We start from the raw sequence: 16,706 nt of genomic DNA, 5'->3' as shown, positions 1-16,706 counted from the left end.
CTGCACGGTTGCTAGGTAACATCGTGTCACATATTTTGTATCGCTAATTTCTTGAGGCAAACTTTCAGATAACTCCCATTCGTAAGACATATTTATGTAAATATTTAAAAATACAAATTAAACGTGAAATTCGAGTTATTTTTACTAATGTGATTGAAACTAGAATGTTTCTGTGGGCTTCAAAGAGCTAATTATAAACAATGATTATATGGCCACTGCTGTTCATCCATAGAGCCCGCCGGGTGGTCATGATCGTTACGGCGTTGAAGTCTAAATGATCTGACACCGTGGTTAGCCGGTTCGAGTCCCGTTGGTCCAATACATTTTCACCATCAGAATGTTGCCCAGAAGGGAGGAGAGGTGGTCGTATACAATTTCTAATCACTAGATGGCGTGCAAAAAGCCTGGATTAAATTCCAAACCTCTCCGCAGTCCTCACATGGAGTGAGCGCATATGACGCTGTTGATGGTGATTCGTCCGTCGGATGGAGACGTTAAGCCTTGGTGGTATTCGACAGGAGTAGGCTATGTGCCGGCACCGAGTTTCACCCTCTCCCTTCCTACTATCACATATCACGTCATTCATTTCATCTCATTAACTCCTCTCATGAGGCTGACGTCAGGAAGGGCATCTGGTTATAGAAACTCGCCACGACAGATTCATCTCACCTCACACCCGACCCCGTAGAGAAACGAGACAAGGGTTCGACAAACAAACAAGCTGTTCATCCATATACAGGCATAAAATTACGTTTTTAACACACTTCACTCTTGTCGTTAATACCAAAAAAGGAACATCTGATATGTGAAAGGAGGACCTCATTGAGTGGTGGTTGTGATTATTGTTTTAAGAGGAACTGCGAATGGGCAGCTATAGGCCCTACTCTCATCACTACCGGGCGAGTTGGCCGTGCAGTTAGGGGCGCGTAGCTGTGAGCTCGCATCCGGGAGATAGTGGGTTCGAACCCCACTGTCGGCAGCCCTGAAAAGGGTTTTTCCGTGGTTTCCTATTTTCACACCAGGCACACTTAAAATTTACGCACGCCACATATACAACACGATGTTATGATTAATTAATTAATTTAAAGGGAAAAGCATTTACATTTCTAACTACAAAACATATTTAAATTAGACAGACCTGTAATTTCGTCGTGGGCATGGCGTTATTTTGACTTCATTTTATGCCAGCCATCTCGGACTTAGCCTGTCATAATTGCAGAACACATTCTTATCTTAAAACACTGCCTTATAAATACACAGATTCTGCACTTTGCTTGAAGCAACAGACATAATTTTTATATCTAACACTTGACAAACATGTTTATTACGTACACTTATACAACAGTTAAACCGCCCCGCTTCATGTCGAGAACTCAACGAATACAGTTTGCGGAATCTTCCAACTCCTTCCTATCCAGATGTTCCACAGGTGTGACTGGCCATGAGACACAAGCTTATCTCCGCCAGACCACAGTCCTCCCTTACAGATTACAAAAAATAGCAGCGTCCACAGTAATTCACAAGAGCTATCTATGGATATGCTGTCTCCCTATGAGAAGTCAGGAATCCTCCAATTATTTAACTTATGATTTTCTTCCCCGACCGGGATGGATAACGTGGATACAATGTTATCAACATCTAATTTGTCTCCGTTCAGCATTTACCACTTGGTAATATATCCCTTCCTCAAGCCAACTCGCTTTAGAGATTTTACAAGTCTATTTAGCCCACTTTAAGCCTTCTTCTTAATGTCGCCTGACGCAGATCCACACTCTCGGACCATTGAATGATGACTGACGCTCTTGCCTGAGGAGGGAGTATTTATGCGTGGAGAAGGGACGCTCTGCTTGGTGTTATCTACTGTGGTGCAATCATTCCATTTGATGACCACTGGACCGATTTCTTCGAGACTCACGCCAGAGATTCCACCTATTTTTCCAGTCATGATGGTGTTGTTTGCTGATTTTCCTGTTTCTTTAACGGGCGTAATTAATTAATTAATTGACTTCATAACCTTGACACGTGTACCCTACTCTGCTAATACTGATGCCGACTTTTCTCCGAGCCTAATTAAATTAAATACATTTCCCCCTGTGGACTTCAGCTTCATCAAATATTTCCCAAAATTCTTAATTACTTATTTCTTTTTCTATTTCTTTGTTAATGACCGTGCCGAAATCTCTTGCAAACAGGGTTATTATCCAAAATTTCATTATTAATTACCCGAGGTCTTCCGAAATGCTCCAACCTCGTTCGAATAGGCGGACCGCTTCCTGCTGTGAGTTGCCATGCCAGGAAACGCGACATGAGCTTGCAATAAAAATATGGATGCACTTCATCTTATAATTGAAATTTCAGCAAGGTAGAATTATGGGTTCAGTAAATAGACGAAATGCTCTAGCTGTCAATGGAGTGATGGCGTGGATTGACATTAGTAGGCAAATACGTTTCAATGGAGCTTTTAAAAGTAATAAAGATCATAATATGAAGATAAAGTTGAATTCAAGAGGGCAAATTGGGGTAAATATTCATTTATAGGACGAGGAGTATGCGACTGGAATAATTTATAAATGTTCGATAAATTTTCAACTTTTGAAAACGTCTAAGAAAAGGCTAGGTTGATGGGGAATCTGCCACTTGGGCGACAGCGTTAAACGCAGATCAATGGTCATTGTTTGATACCATTTGAATTACTATTTCATCCGTCGCTTCCCACTTTCTTTGAAAGGAAACAAATTTGTGGTTAGCGATTAAGTCAAATCTCAGACAAGAGAAACCCTAAATTGTTTTTTGTTGCTCTGTTAGAAAAGGAGCACTGTTGGTATGGTTTAAAAAGTCAAGGGCAGTAGCGGCGATTGGGTTTTAGAAGTGGGGGGGGGACAAAATTTGTACAGACAACAAAAAGTACCCGGGGTTATAGTGCGGGGCGGGGAGGTATATACATAAAACTTTTAAAAAAAGAAGCTACAAAATTGTAAGGAGTTCGATGCTCTCTGAGCGAATTTTGACACGGAGGTGAAGGTTGACAGTTTACCAACTTAAGTGCGGTAATAATAGTTTCTTGAGATTGTGAATCAAAACTACACAATAAAACTTTCACCAAAGGAACAATATTACACATGTATTACAATTAAATAGAAGTACAGTATGATTATATAATCAAAAATCATTTAGTATTTGACTACACACTAAGAAACTAACAGACACTAAAGAGATTGCTAGACTGACGAACGCGCGTGGCAAGGGGGTTGAATCCTACCTCAGCGTCCACGATCTTGGCAATATATATATACCCCTGCTACCCTTCCTCATAGCGCATGGTATACGCTGCTGCGCGCGTCTTCGCTTCTTGCTGTGGTGCAGATCGGTTAGCCGCGACGTGTGTTATCTTGTGCATATTTCCGCTAAAACTTTTGTTCGTGATTAAAGAAAATAAATGACAGAATTACCCGATAAGACAAGAGGGCATGTACAAATTGATTATATTCTTATATTTCCTGTAATTCCTAGTTTCAGCTCGCTAAAATGTAACAAAAATGTGAGGTTTTCTCCACAAAGTGGGGGGGGGGGGGGAACTGCCCTCCTTAACCGCCACTACTGATCATGGGTAACTGTTTGAATTTAAAGGAATTGCATTGATAGCTGCTCGTTTTCCATAATTTAATAGAGAAATGATCCCTGTTTCCTTTTGTCAATTGCAGCTCCTTATGCCGCTATCAGCCTTTACGGACTTCGTTAAGTTGACAAGAAATGAAATCTGCTATAAACGAAGCAGCGGCCTCCGCTGAATCAAGGTGAGTAAATAAAAAATTTGAACGCAGACAAACACTACACTCGGATTGCTTGTCTTATACAGTCACGGGAAAAGTACAAAATAAAAGTTGTCTGAGGAAAAATGCACTCATTTACAATGAATAATTACCTTTTCAAAAAGTAATCAGTACACTTATAATTACAACTAGCAGAAGTACCCATTCTTGGTACGGGTTATCAGAAACTGGCTTTAGTTACTTATACTATCAGCGTGAGTGACTTCAATTAGATATTTCACTGGTGTTCTTACTTAAGTACGTAGAAATTGTTTGTCATGTTTGAAATAATTGTGTAAGTATACTGATGATGATGATGATGATGATGATGATGATGCTTGTTTAAAGCGGCCTAACATCTAAGGTCGTCGCACAGTGGGTAATTTCTAGCATCCAGCCGTCCAAAAATAATATTTTCAACCTTCGTCTTTTGTGCTCATTTTCTGTGAGTCGTGTTTATAAGACTCTTGGGTACAGTAATTAAGTATTGAAAAGTCGCGCTGTCTGATTGTGTAATCTCACCGAAGGCCTAAAGTGGCTCGCCTCTGTTAGGGAATCATATTCTGGCGAGGCGAGCGCGCAGTTATTATTATGTAAGGGCTCAGTAAAGATGTCAGAACTAAATATTTCTTTAGCTTGCAATGTGATTATATTAGATGAAGGTATGTATTTTATATAGTAAGTAGCATTTTCTGAAAATTACTATATTGTTGTCCGGAACATGCACTTAAAAATTCAGGTGCACGGTGTCCAAGCGCTATCTAATTGTACAAATTTGAGCTGACTTTCAAAATAGATTGCCTTTGATTTCCGCAATGAAAGTTTTTGGATGAGATATCTATACTTTAATGAATAGAAAATGATTTTTTGCTGTGACCAAGCGGGACCATGAGAGTAATTAATTTTTTTCAGAAGCCATGTACTCTGTAACTCGGAGATCGGTTTTCGAGCTGTTGAGGAACAGCAGGGAATATAAGCGAAAAGATGATATTGCGAATGTTGTAATTGAACATTTAGGCTTTGAGGATTGTTCTGAGGATATATCCAAGTCAATAAGGAAATCCGTCAGTAGTTTGTGTGCTAAAATTCGATCACGCTGGACAAAGTATAGTAGAAAAAGGGACAAATTGCTGAAATACAATACAAGTTGGTTCGAGCAGAGAATGAACCTTGCAGAAGGGCGTGCATAACAACAATGTCAGGATGAGCCTGCCAGTACTATAGCTCATTCCATGTTAAGAAAACAGTATTGCTCTTGTGAAAACAGGGTTGCCATATCGAACGGCTCTGTTCAACGCCATCACGGGAAAACGGCGGCACATAAATTCATAAAATTCAATATGTAAGTTCAAGACAAAAGACTGAAGAAACTAAGCTACAAATTACTTTTATGAACTAAAGGGGACGTGGGGTTTACAGGGGCCGCATTTGGTTTGTACAGAATCAGAGGTAAACTACGGCACATAAGAAACCTCAGCACTGAAATATAAGGCAAATTGCGAGAGAAAATAGACAAATAATTTTATGGGCTCGAGGGGCGGGGATGTATTTAATTGCATTTAATAAATTTATCTAGACAATAAGAGCTAGAAAACAGACGCGATAAATAAATACTGCAGATGACTACAAAAGATCACAGTACTTATGTCAAAGAAATAAATCACGCACGTAGGCTTATCGCATAACTCTCACTCAACACAGCACATTTACGCATTGATTTAAAGCCTAAAGCACACTCGCAATAAATAAATACTGTAGATGACTTCACTACAGAAGTTCAGGGAGGAAACGCGTCTATTGGTTGATATCCGAAGCAAAGTACCAATGATGGAAACCGCTAGAAGATTCTTCAGAGAGGCTTCCACTTCTGCAGATATTACTGGAGTAGATATAAATTTAATAAACCATCTACGTGCCATCGTAGAAACTCTTTCGTGTGGGTATGCTATTAATAAGGTGACATTTGGCATTTACACAAAGGAAACTATACAATTGTACTTACAAAAATACAAATCGTACTACATTCCTGCAACTTTGCACAAACTCTTGGTTCATGGAGAGGAGGTCATTACGTACTGTATTATACCTATTGGACAACTCTGCGAGGAAGCCTAGGAGTCCAGGAAGTTAGGAAACCTTCCAGAAAGACACAAACACTAACCTTTTCCATAGGCTGCTTATATCATCTGACCCTTATATTACCAGCTTAGGAAAATCAAGGAGGAGGAAGTGGATTCCGCTTTCAAGAAAAGTGCTCAACTTACTGTCTGAGCCTCCTGTATCTGCTGCTGCGATTCTGATGTAACTGCATCTAATGAATAAATTGTTTGGCAAGTACATGTATTCCTGTATCTGTTTTTAAACATTCTTAACAGCATGTCCCACTATTAACATCTATTTAATTTCTTAAAGATATAACGAAAAATGATTAAAATTACAAAGATTACTAATTCTATTCCTGGCGTAGCAATTTGTTATTTGTACTTGATTGACCGCACACTTAATTACCTCCAATAATAGCAGTTACATACTAAGTTTTATGTAAATCGGTCCATTAGTTTCCGAGATACGATTTTTGGCCGGCTAGACTCAAAAAATTACGCACTGTGCATCGGCCCTGTAAGTATACTGCCGCTGGATGGTACCATAAATGTAAATATTATTGAATGTACTTGTTTGATCCGACATTTCGTTACTGTTACAAATGTGTAGGCTACCAATTTTGGGTGGCAAATCTCGCTGCTGTAGAATCCTTGAGCTGCCGTTGCCATGGTTACGGCTGTTCGTTTCCTTATTGGATTCCTAGAGCAGGGGTTGTGTGGTGCCAATCTCTCCACAACGGTTGGTTTTAGGACCTTAAAACATGATTTTCGGGTCCGTAGGGCTTACCGAGTTTTGTTCTTTGCGTCAAGGGGCTTAAAATAAGCTTTGTCTCGTCCCTGTACGACAAATTCGATATTTCACTTGTTATTTTTATATCCCCCCCCCCGTCGCCCCTCTAATTGTTTTGAAAATTTAAAAGTAGCCTAAGTTACTCCTTATACCATCACCTCTTTGGCAGTGAAAGTCCTGTCAAAATCGGTCCAACCGTTACGGAGATTAGCCGGAACAAACAAGCAGACAGACAGACAAAAATTGTAAAAAATTATTTTTAGTTATAGGTAAGTACCGTATATACTTTATTAGTAAAATGATGTTGTTTTGACATTACAAACAGACAATTCAGTTTTATTTATTTCTATAAATTACAATTACTTCATAGAACACATTGACGTTTCTTCAGTCTGCAAGCCTCTGTGAATTTACTAACCATCGCCACAATCCTCCATTTGCAACTAGTTCCGTGGCCCCGTTTACTTTTATACCTCTTTAAATCGTTAGAACCTGAGTCTAACCATTGTCGTCTTGGTCTCCCTCTACTTCTCTTACTCTCCCTAACTGAGTCCATTATTCTCCTAGGTAAAATATCCTCCTCCACTCGCCTCACATGACCCCACCATCGAAGCCGGTTTATGCGTACATCTTCGTCCATCGAGTTTGTTCATAACTTATTCTTTATCTCCTATTCCAAGTATCCTCCTGCCATTCTTCCCATCTATTTGTACCAGCAATCATTCTCGCTACTTTCATGCCAGTTACTTCTAACTTATGAATACAATATCATGAGTCCACCCAGCTTTCACTCCCGCAAAGTAAACTCGGTCTAAAAACACACCGGTGTAAAGATAGTTTCATCCGGGAGCTAACTTCTTTCTTAGTTGTTCAAATTGAACTTGATTTCATAGTTTGTTCTTATTACTCGTGAGAGTATTTAAGAAGTGGTAAGACATCCTCAGATCCCCTAGGGCTCGGGTGGTAAGGGGAGAGATACAAAAATAATCGAAAATAGTGTCGAATCCATAGTTTTCGCTTTCGTTGAGAAGAATAGTGACACTCTGCATGCCATTTAGGTCCAAGTTCAGTCCCAGTCGGCATGGGAGTGAGAAGGGGTGAAAAAAACATTTCCGAAGTGACCGAGGTTATGGATGTATGTATGTTCCAGCATAGCTCTCGACCGAACTTGGTACACACATGACTTACTCTCTCAAAAAGTACTGAGGCGGTAAGACATCCCTAGTACCCGTAGGGTTGGGGTGACATGTAGAAATAATCGAAAACTACCAATATTAGTGTCTAATTCATAGTATTCGGGGTCGTTTAGATGAATAGTGACAAGTTCACCTCGATGCCGATGGGGTGAGAAAGGTGAAAAAGAAAATGTCCAAAATGACCGATATGATGGATAGGGCCCGGATTTTTAGGTTTTAAACTATTTTATTCCTTGCTAGTTAACTGCAGTATTTTAACTTACTTATCCATTTCATTATCATTGGAGTAAATTACTCGAATCTTATAAAACCTAAAAATAACTAAATAAGACGTTAAAACCTAAAAAAAACTAAATGGGCTATTCAAGACAGTATTGCGTTATTTCGAAATAGAAGTACCAAATATTAATGAAATTGAATGATTTTTTAAAAAATAAACATTATGCACGACTTTTTGAAATGACTTCATGGTTTGGAACTGGAAGTGGTTTGCAAGTATAACTAGTGCGAGCGAAACAACGTGATACGATACTATTCCACTAGGGTACAGCACAAATCAAGAGACAACCCCCTGGCGTTCACTGACCTGTATCTAGCAGGTACAAGCCCGCCTAACTTGCCAGCTTCAGTGCATCTCTCATTGTGTACGGTCGACTATCGCCAGCTACGGCTGTTTAGTTCTATACACACTATTATGCGACAAACTAAAATTAATTTTCCCTCTAAATCAAGTTATTATTGAAGGCAGTTTAAGAAGCTTACGCATCTCAGAAGTAGCGATGCCTAAAGGCAAGTCATCATTTGCTTTCCGTCGCACCGACGCAGATATGTCTTATGGCGACGATGGGATAGGAAAGGCCTAGGAATGGGAAGGAGGCGGCCGTAGCCTTAATTAAGGTACAGCCCCAGCATTTGCCTCGTGGTAAAATGGGAAACCATGGAAAACTATCTTCAGGGCTGCCGACAGTAGGATTCGAACCCACCATCTCCCGATTACTGGATTCTAGCCGCACTTAAGCGACTGCAAAAAAAGTTTGAATTATTAGTATAACTTTAGTAATGATTGAAATGATCATTAAAAACTATTTCAGGAGGATAAGAAACTAAAAAAACCTATTTTGAGCTATTAAAAAACTAAAACGTGGTTTTTAAGAACCTAAAAATCCGAGCCCTAATGATGGATGTATTTGTGCTATCTTCCAACATAGCTTTCAACCAAACTTGATAAACGAATGATTTATATCATGAAGAAATACTGTGGGGGTTGGGGGGTAAAACAACCCTTGGTGAGGGGCTGTGGAGGGAGTGACATGTAGAAATAATCGAATACGTCTAATATCAGCGTCGAATCCATCGTTTTCGGAGCGGACGAGTTGGCCGTGCGGTTAGGGGCACGCAGCTGTGAGCTTGCATCCGGGAGATAGTGGCTTTGAGCCCCACTGTCGGCAACCCTGAAGATGTTTTTCCGTGATTTCCCATTTTCACACCAGGCAAATGCTGGAGCTGTACCTTAATTAAAACCACGACCGCTTCCTTCCCCACTCTTAGCCCTTTCCTATCCCATTGTCGCCATAAGACATTTCTGTGTCGGTGCGACATAAAACCAATAACAAAAAAAAAAAAGTTTTCGGAATCGCCAAGATGAATGGTGACAGTCAGGTTGTCGTTTAAGGCTATGTTCTCCCCCCTGCGGCATGGAGGGTAAGAAGCGGGTAAAAGGAAAACGTACGAAATTACCGAGATTATGGATGTATGTGTGAATGTTCCAGCATAGCTCTTCACCAAACTTGGTACACATATCACTTATTATTGTTGTTGTTGCTGTTAGAGTCATCACTCTATAGACTGGTTTGATGCAGCACTTCGCGCCACCCTACCCTGTGCTAATCTTTTCATTTCTACGTAACTGCTGCATCCTACATCTGCTCTAATCTGCTTGTCATATTCATACCTTGGTCTACCTCTACCGTTCTTCCCACCTACACTTCCTTCAAAAACCAACTGCAAAAGTCCTGGGTGTCTTAAGTTGTGTCGTATCATTATATCTCTTCTTCTGGTCAATTTTGGCCAAATCGAGCCCATCACACCTTCAGCATTCTTCTGTAACACACATTTCAAAAGCTTCTATCCTCTTTCTTTCTGAACTACATAGTTATCGTCTTTGTTTCACTTCCAAACAATACCACCCTCCAGACGGAAGTCTTCAAAAACATCTTTCTCATTATTATATTAATGTTCGAAGTGAACAAATTTCTTTTCTTAAGAACGGCCACCTCTGATTGTGCTAGTCTGTATTTTATGCCCTCCTTACTTCTGCCATCGTTAGTTATTTTATTACCCATCCGCTTCCTTTATGACTTCATTTCCTAATCTAACATTTCCTGTATCACCTGACTTCGTCGACTGGACTCCATTACTTTTGTTTTGGACTTATTTATTTTCGCCTTGTACTCGTTATGGAAGAGTCTCCGTGGCTCAGGTGGCAGCGCGCCGGCCTCTCACCGCTGGCTTCTGTGGTTCAAATCCCGGTCATTCCATGTGAGATTTGTGCTGGACAACGCGGAGGCGGGACAGGTTTTTCTCCGGGTACTCCGGTCTTCCCTGTCATAATTCATTCCAGCAATACTCTCCAATATCATTTCATTTCATCTGTCAGTCATTAATCATTGCCCCAGAGGAGTGCGACAGGCTTCGGCAGTCGGCACAACTCCTATCCTCGCCGCTAGATGGGACTTCATTCATTCCATTCCTGACCCGGTCGAATGACTGGTAACATGCTGTGGATTTTCATACACTCCTTATCCAAGACTCTGTCCATACCATTCAGCAATTTCTTCAGATCTTCTGCAGAAGATAACAATATCATCAGCCAATCTCAGGGTTTTGATTTCCTCTCTTTGGATTGTGATTCCCTTTCCAAATTCCTCTTGCATTTTCTTTATTGCCTGTTCTGTATATCACTTATTACCCGAAAAAAAAACGCCGTTGTGGTAAGGCAACCCTAGTACCCTAGGGGGAGGGGTTGGCATGAAAATATGATCGAAAAGGACCAACATTAATGTTGAATTAATAGTTACCGGTATCGGATTCGCTCATATGAATTGTCACACACTGCATGGCGTTTAAGTACAAGTTCAGCCTCCATTACAATAACTCTTAAACTGAAAAATAGTTTGTGAAATATCAGTCAGCGTCACAATGACATCTACAAAAATTCGCATCACATATAATTGACATGTGATAAAAAGTCTAAGCGTAAACATTCAATAAAGTGCTCGGGTATTTCATGCAATTTATTTAAAAGCTGCGTGTGTTAATAAAATATTTATTTATTTAGTTTTTTTGTTTTGTGACATTCGATATTGTTTGTGATATTCCAGAGACTAAGTTGTTATTGAGTGACAATACTGAAAGGTCAGGTGAGGCTGAGTAGTTCAGGCGGTAGGGCTGTGGCCTTCTGAACCCAGGTTGACAGATTCAATTCCAGCTCAGTATCTGGAGGTGCTCAAATACGCCAGCGTCATGTCTAAAAATAAAAATCCAAGCCTGTTTTCAGTCATTCGACCGGGTCAGGAATGGAATGAATGAAGTCCCATCTAGCGGCGAGGATAGGAGTTGTGCCGACTGCCGAAGCCTGTCGCACTTCTCTAGGGCAATGATTAATGACCGACAGATGAAATGAAATGATGTTGGACAGTGTCGTTGGATTGAAAGGTGACAGGGAAAATCCGCAGTACCCGGAGAAAAACCTGACCCGCCTCCGCTTTGACGAGCACAAATCTCACATACTCGTAGAATGGCCGGGATATGAACCACGGAGGCTCAGCCAGCTCATAAAACTAAAATGAAGTTTGCAAATTTCACGCCTTTCAGATAAATAATGTTATTGGTTTTACGTCCCACTAACTACTTTTAACGTTTTTGAGACGCGGGAGTGCCGGAATTTCGTCCCTCAAGAGTTATTTTTACTTGCTAGTAAATCTACTGACATGAGGCTGACGTAAGCCTATTTGCATACTTTCAAATACCAGCGGATTGAGTCAGGATCGAACCTGACAGCGTTCTACTGTCTGAGCTTCTCAGCCCGGCAGTCAAAAGCAAGATGAACCGCCGACGGTACGGAAATGTTTATCTCGTGAATGCTGTAGACAGTGTTGCCAGATCTTCCTAAATTTCAGGAGATCTGCCGATTTTTTCCAAAAACAAAAACAAAAACGGAACAACAAAAATCTCCCGAAATTTCTTCTAATCCAAATCTAAGGAAAATGAACCGTAATGATTAATAAGGCATAATATACAGGATGTCCGCAAAGAACACCGACAGGGCTTAGTATGTTGTGTGGGACGGAGGACTGATAGGTTTTCAAGGAGCCCCTGTCCGGAAATGCACGGTTTGGGCGCTGGAAAATGTCGAAGTCTGAGGACGCTTGTGACAATTTGTTCGGATTTGGTGTCTTAATACGGAAGGTATGCAACCCTTTAGCTATCTGTGTACTGCGGATGGACGACTTCAGCCTAATAACATTCCTGCGCATGCGCTACATTCCTCCACACAGTCCTTGATGCGCATCCTACAGTGTTACTTCTGCACTGTAGTCTGCCAGTGCAGAAACGTTGTTAACAGCTGTGCGACATGTACCAGTACACAGCTGCGGAAATGACCGACATGGTGCTTGAATACGGCAAAGCGTATTGCAATGGTAGAGCTGCTGCAAGATTGTATGCGGAACGTTTTCCAAACAGACGTACCCCACATCATTCCATGTTCGTGGCCATCGAGAGACGACTAAGAGAAGCCAGACAGTTCCATATAGGTAGTATGAAGAGTATGGTGCATGACATTCCTGAAACGTCACCGGAGGACCTTATTGCTCGTTCCACGGAGCGATTTTTCTTCCAAGACAACCGCATGTATTGGATCATGCGCGAGAGGCTCAGCACCGCAGATGTAGGCTCTGCAATGACGTAGGAGGTACACAGTTCGAACCCCTTTTGTAATGAGCCCGATGTGCTGCTCATGTTGGGTTTATTGACGACATGTGGAACGCACACACATCTCACACTTCGAAGCGCTACAGCGTCCAAGCCGTGCGTTTCTGGATATGGGTTCCTTATTGAAAACGGATCAATTTGTCTTCCCACACAACATACTAAGCGTTGTCGATGTTTTTTGGGACACTCTTTATATTTGCCGAAAAACTTTCCTTGTCGCACTGCGTGACGTTTTATAGATAACATCAGTCGTTAGGTACTTCCCCGCGTTCATTTTAGGCTCGAATCACGTAATCTCTTCCCTCTTACTGAACTCAACACTCACACTTGACTACATCATTCGAAGAGAAATTACCGACCGGCATATAGAATACAAAATCTGCATCCTGCTACGAATTCAAAACTGGCACACAATTTTTAAGCCTGATAAATAACTACATCTACAGGAAGAGTGGGGAGAAGAAGCCTAGAGTCGCCAGTGGGTACCGGTGAGTGGAATTGTATATTTCTCTCATAATCACTTCAAATGACTATTGCATTCTTAAATTTCGTTATAACATTTCAGTGCTCGAAAAACTACCGAAATTTTCATTTAAAACTCCCAATATTTTTACGTACAATCTGCCGATATTTTTATTTGTAAACCTGGCAACACTGGCTGTAGAGAATGTCCTGGATGCCAGCTGGAGGTTGTACAAAGCAAATAATAAAGTTGTGTGGAGCGTAGTGCAAGAATATGCAAATCGCCATATTTCAAATGACCCACGAACAGGAAATATTGTTCTTAAAGGTGGAAGACCAAGAGAAACTGTTACTGATGCTCTCACATTTCTACATCGAAGTGTGGTTGTGGTAGTATTTTCAAAAGATATTAGTTCACAAACCGTGAATGACCACAAAGGTCCTGCATTTTTACAGTGTATTTATTTATTTATTTATTTATTTATTTATTTATTTATTTATTTATTTATTTATTTATTTATTTATATGTGGTGAAGTTGGGCTCTTGGTCCTCTAACTTAATCTATACTAATATATAAAGAGGTAAACTTTGTATGTAATGGCTAATCTCAGGAACTACTGGACCGAATCTAAAAATTATTTTACTAATGTAAATATTCATTATCCCTGAGGGACATGGGCTGTATTTTATTTTCAAAACAATTTGATGGAGAGGGGAGAACGGGGCGAGATATAAAAATAATAGGCTAACATACGCGAAATATCGAATTTGTCGTACAAGGACGAGACAAAGCTCAATTTAAGCCCCTAGACGCAAGGAACAAAACTCGGTAAACCCTACGGGCCCGAAAATCATGTTTTAAGGCCCTAAAACCAACCGCTATGGGAATATTGGCACCACACTGTCCTGTTCAGGAATTGGATAAAGAAATGAACTCCCGTAACCATTGCAACGTCAGCTCCAGGATTTTACAGCAGCGAGATTATCTACAATATATCACAAAAACCTAACAAGTTATTGACGTTAAAATTGGCACTTAGAATCTCCTTTAAAAATAAACGAATACACTTATTTTTTGGAAAATCCACTTAAGGGGGTGAAAAGAATAAAAAAGGGGGTGAATGTTTAAAATGAGTATCTTCATCTTCTACCGCTTTTCCAAGACCTGTGCGGTCGCGGGTGCGAACTGTGTCGCACATGTGGATTTGCCCCTATTTTACAGCTGGATGCCCTTCCTGACGTCAACCCTATGTGTAGGGATGTAATTACTATTGTGTGTTCCTGTTGTGGTTGGTAATGTGCTGTGTTGAGTGAATATGAAGAGGAAAGTGTTGCGACAAACACAAACAACCTGTCTCCGAAGCAAAATAATTAATCACACGCGATTACAATCCCCGACGCAGCCCGGAATCAAACCCCGAATCCTGTGAACCGAACGCTCACCACTCAGCCAAGGAGTGGGGCAGTTTTTAAAATGAGTATATCTACAGTATATCTCATAAACTTAACATGTTACAGACGTAAAAACTGGTATTTTTAATCTTCTTTAAAAATACAGAAACACGTACTTTTCGTTTTCGAAAAACCAACTTAAGCTGGATATCGAAAATAAGTGAAGAAGGGGTTGAATTCTCTTTATGAGGATACTTATATCTCAAAATCTAACATGTTACAGACGTGAACATTGGTTTTTGAATCTTCCTTAGAAATAAAGATACCTTTCTTTTTCCAATTTAAAAGAGGACTGTTCACATGTAGAGTTCCATGTCGCGTGTTCCAGATTTAGCTCTGCCAGAAGGTTGGTCATCTTAGACCCCAAGCGGCAACGCCACAAACGTGGTTTACAAAGAAGTTCTGGGGTAACTGAAATGCAATTTTTCGGTGAGTGTTTATACTTTGTCCGCCTCTGTGGTGTAGTGGTTAGCGTGATTAGCTGCCACCCCCGGAGGTCCGGGTTCGATTCCCGGCTCTGCCACGAAATTTGAAAAGTGGTACGAGGGCTGGAACGGGGTGCACTCAGCCTTGGGAGGTCAACTGAGTAGAGGTGGGTTCGATTCCCACCTCAGCCATCCTGGAAGTGGTTTTCCGTGGTTTCCCACTTCTCCTCCAGGCAAATGCCGGGATGGTACCTAACTTAAGACCACGGCCGCTTTCTTCCCTCTTCCTTGCCTGTCCCATCCAATCTTCCCATCCCTCCACAAGGCCCCTGTTCAGCATAGCAGGTGAGGCCGCCTGGGCGAGGTACTGGTCATTCTCCCCAGTTGTATCCCCGACCCAAAGTCTGAATCTCCAGGACACTGCCCTTGAGGCGGTAGAGGTGGGATCCCTCGCTGAATCCGAGGGAGAAACCTACCCTGGAGGGTAAACAGATTACGAACGACCGTTTATACTTTAGGGATTTTCAGATAATGTCTTAGTGCAGTACCGAGGATCAATTAATTTTTATCAAATTACGAAATCCTCGCGAGCGAAGCCGTGGGTAACAGCTAGTGTAGACTAAAACTAAAAGATCTACATCCTAGGTCTAAAATGAGCCTAATTAATTCAATATTAACTACTCTACGTGAAATTCATGTACATAACAGTAATTTATAAAAAACCAAGACATTCACACGTAACTATATAATATAGCCTACGTATTCAAGAGGAAATCTTTAGACTGTTTTTGGAATATAATTAATGAGAAACAATTTCTAATTTCAGATGATAGGCTAAAGCATTCCATATTCTAGCGCCCGATACAAGGAAACAATTACTGAAGGCAGACGTATGATGTGGAGGTATTGCAATTACTGACCCAGATCGCGTGTCACGGTCGTGAAAGAAAAATAGAAAACGGAAATTACTGGAGAGTTATTCAGGCATATTTTTATTCAAGAGTCGATAGATTAGGGATAATAATGCTGATTTCTCGGATGCTCTACTTTTAATCAAGAAAGTTGTGCATAAAAAGGGGATATACTGTATGTGAGGCAAAGTTCATTGAAAAAATAAATCAAATGCAGGAGTTTAAAGCTCTCTGCATTTTCTTATCTTGTTCACAGGTAGCATCCAGCAACACAACGTCACAATAGTTAAAAATTGGATGTATCAATGTTTGAACCAGTCTTATTTTTATGTTGAGAGGTAATACGGTCTGGTGATGAAGTGATGAATGAACTTTCCTGCATACATTAATGACATGCTCATCCCATTTTAAACTATCATTTAGACGATGATAATCGAAAATATGAACATTTTTGCAAAGAAAGAAACAACTAAACGATTTATCATTTGGGGGTAGTAAACTTATAAGCGGTGTTTAAAATAGTCACTGAATCTTTTAAAATGTTCACTATAATTTTTACCAAAGTC

Source organism: Anabrus simplex, chromosome 1 (assembly GCF_040414725.1).
Source record: "Anabrus simplex isolate iqAnaSimp1 chromosome 1, ASM4041472v1, whole genome shotgun sequence".
NCBI lineage: Eukaryota > Metazoa > Arthropoda > Insecta > Orthoptera > Tettigoniidae > Anabrus > Anabrus simplex.
This window is presented reverse-complemented; position numbering follows the sequence as displayed.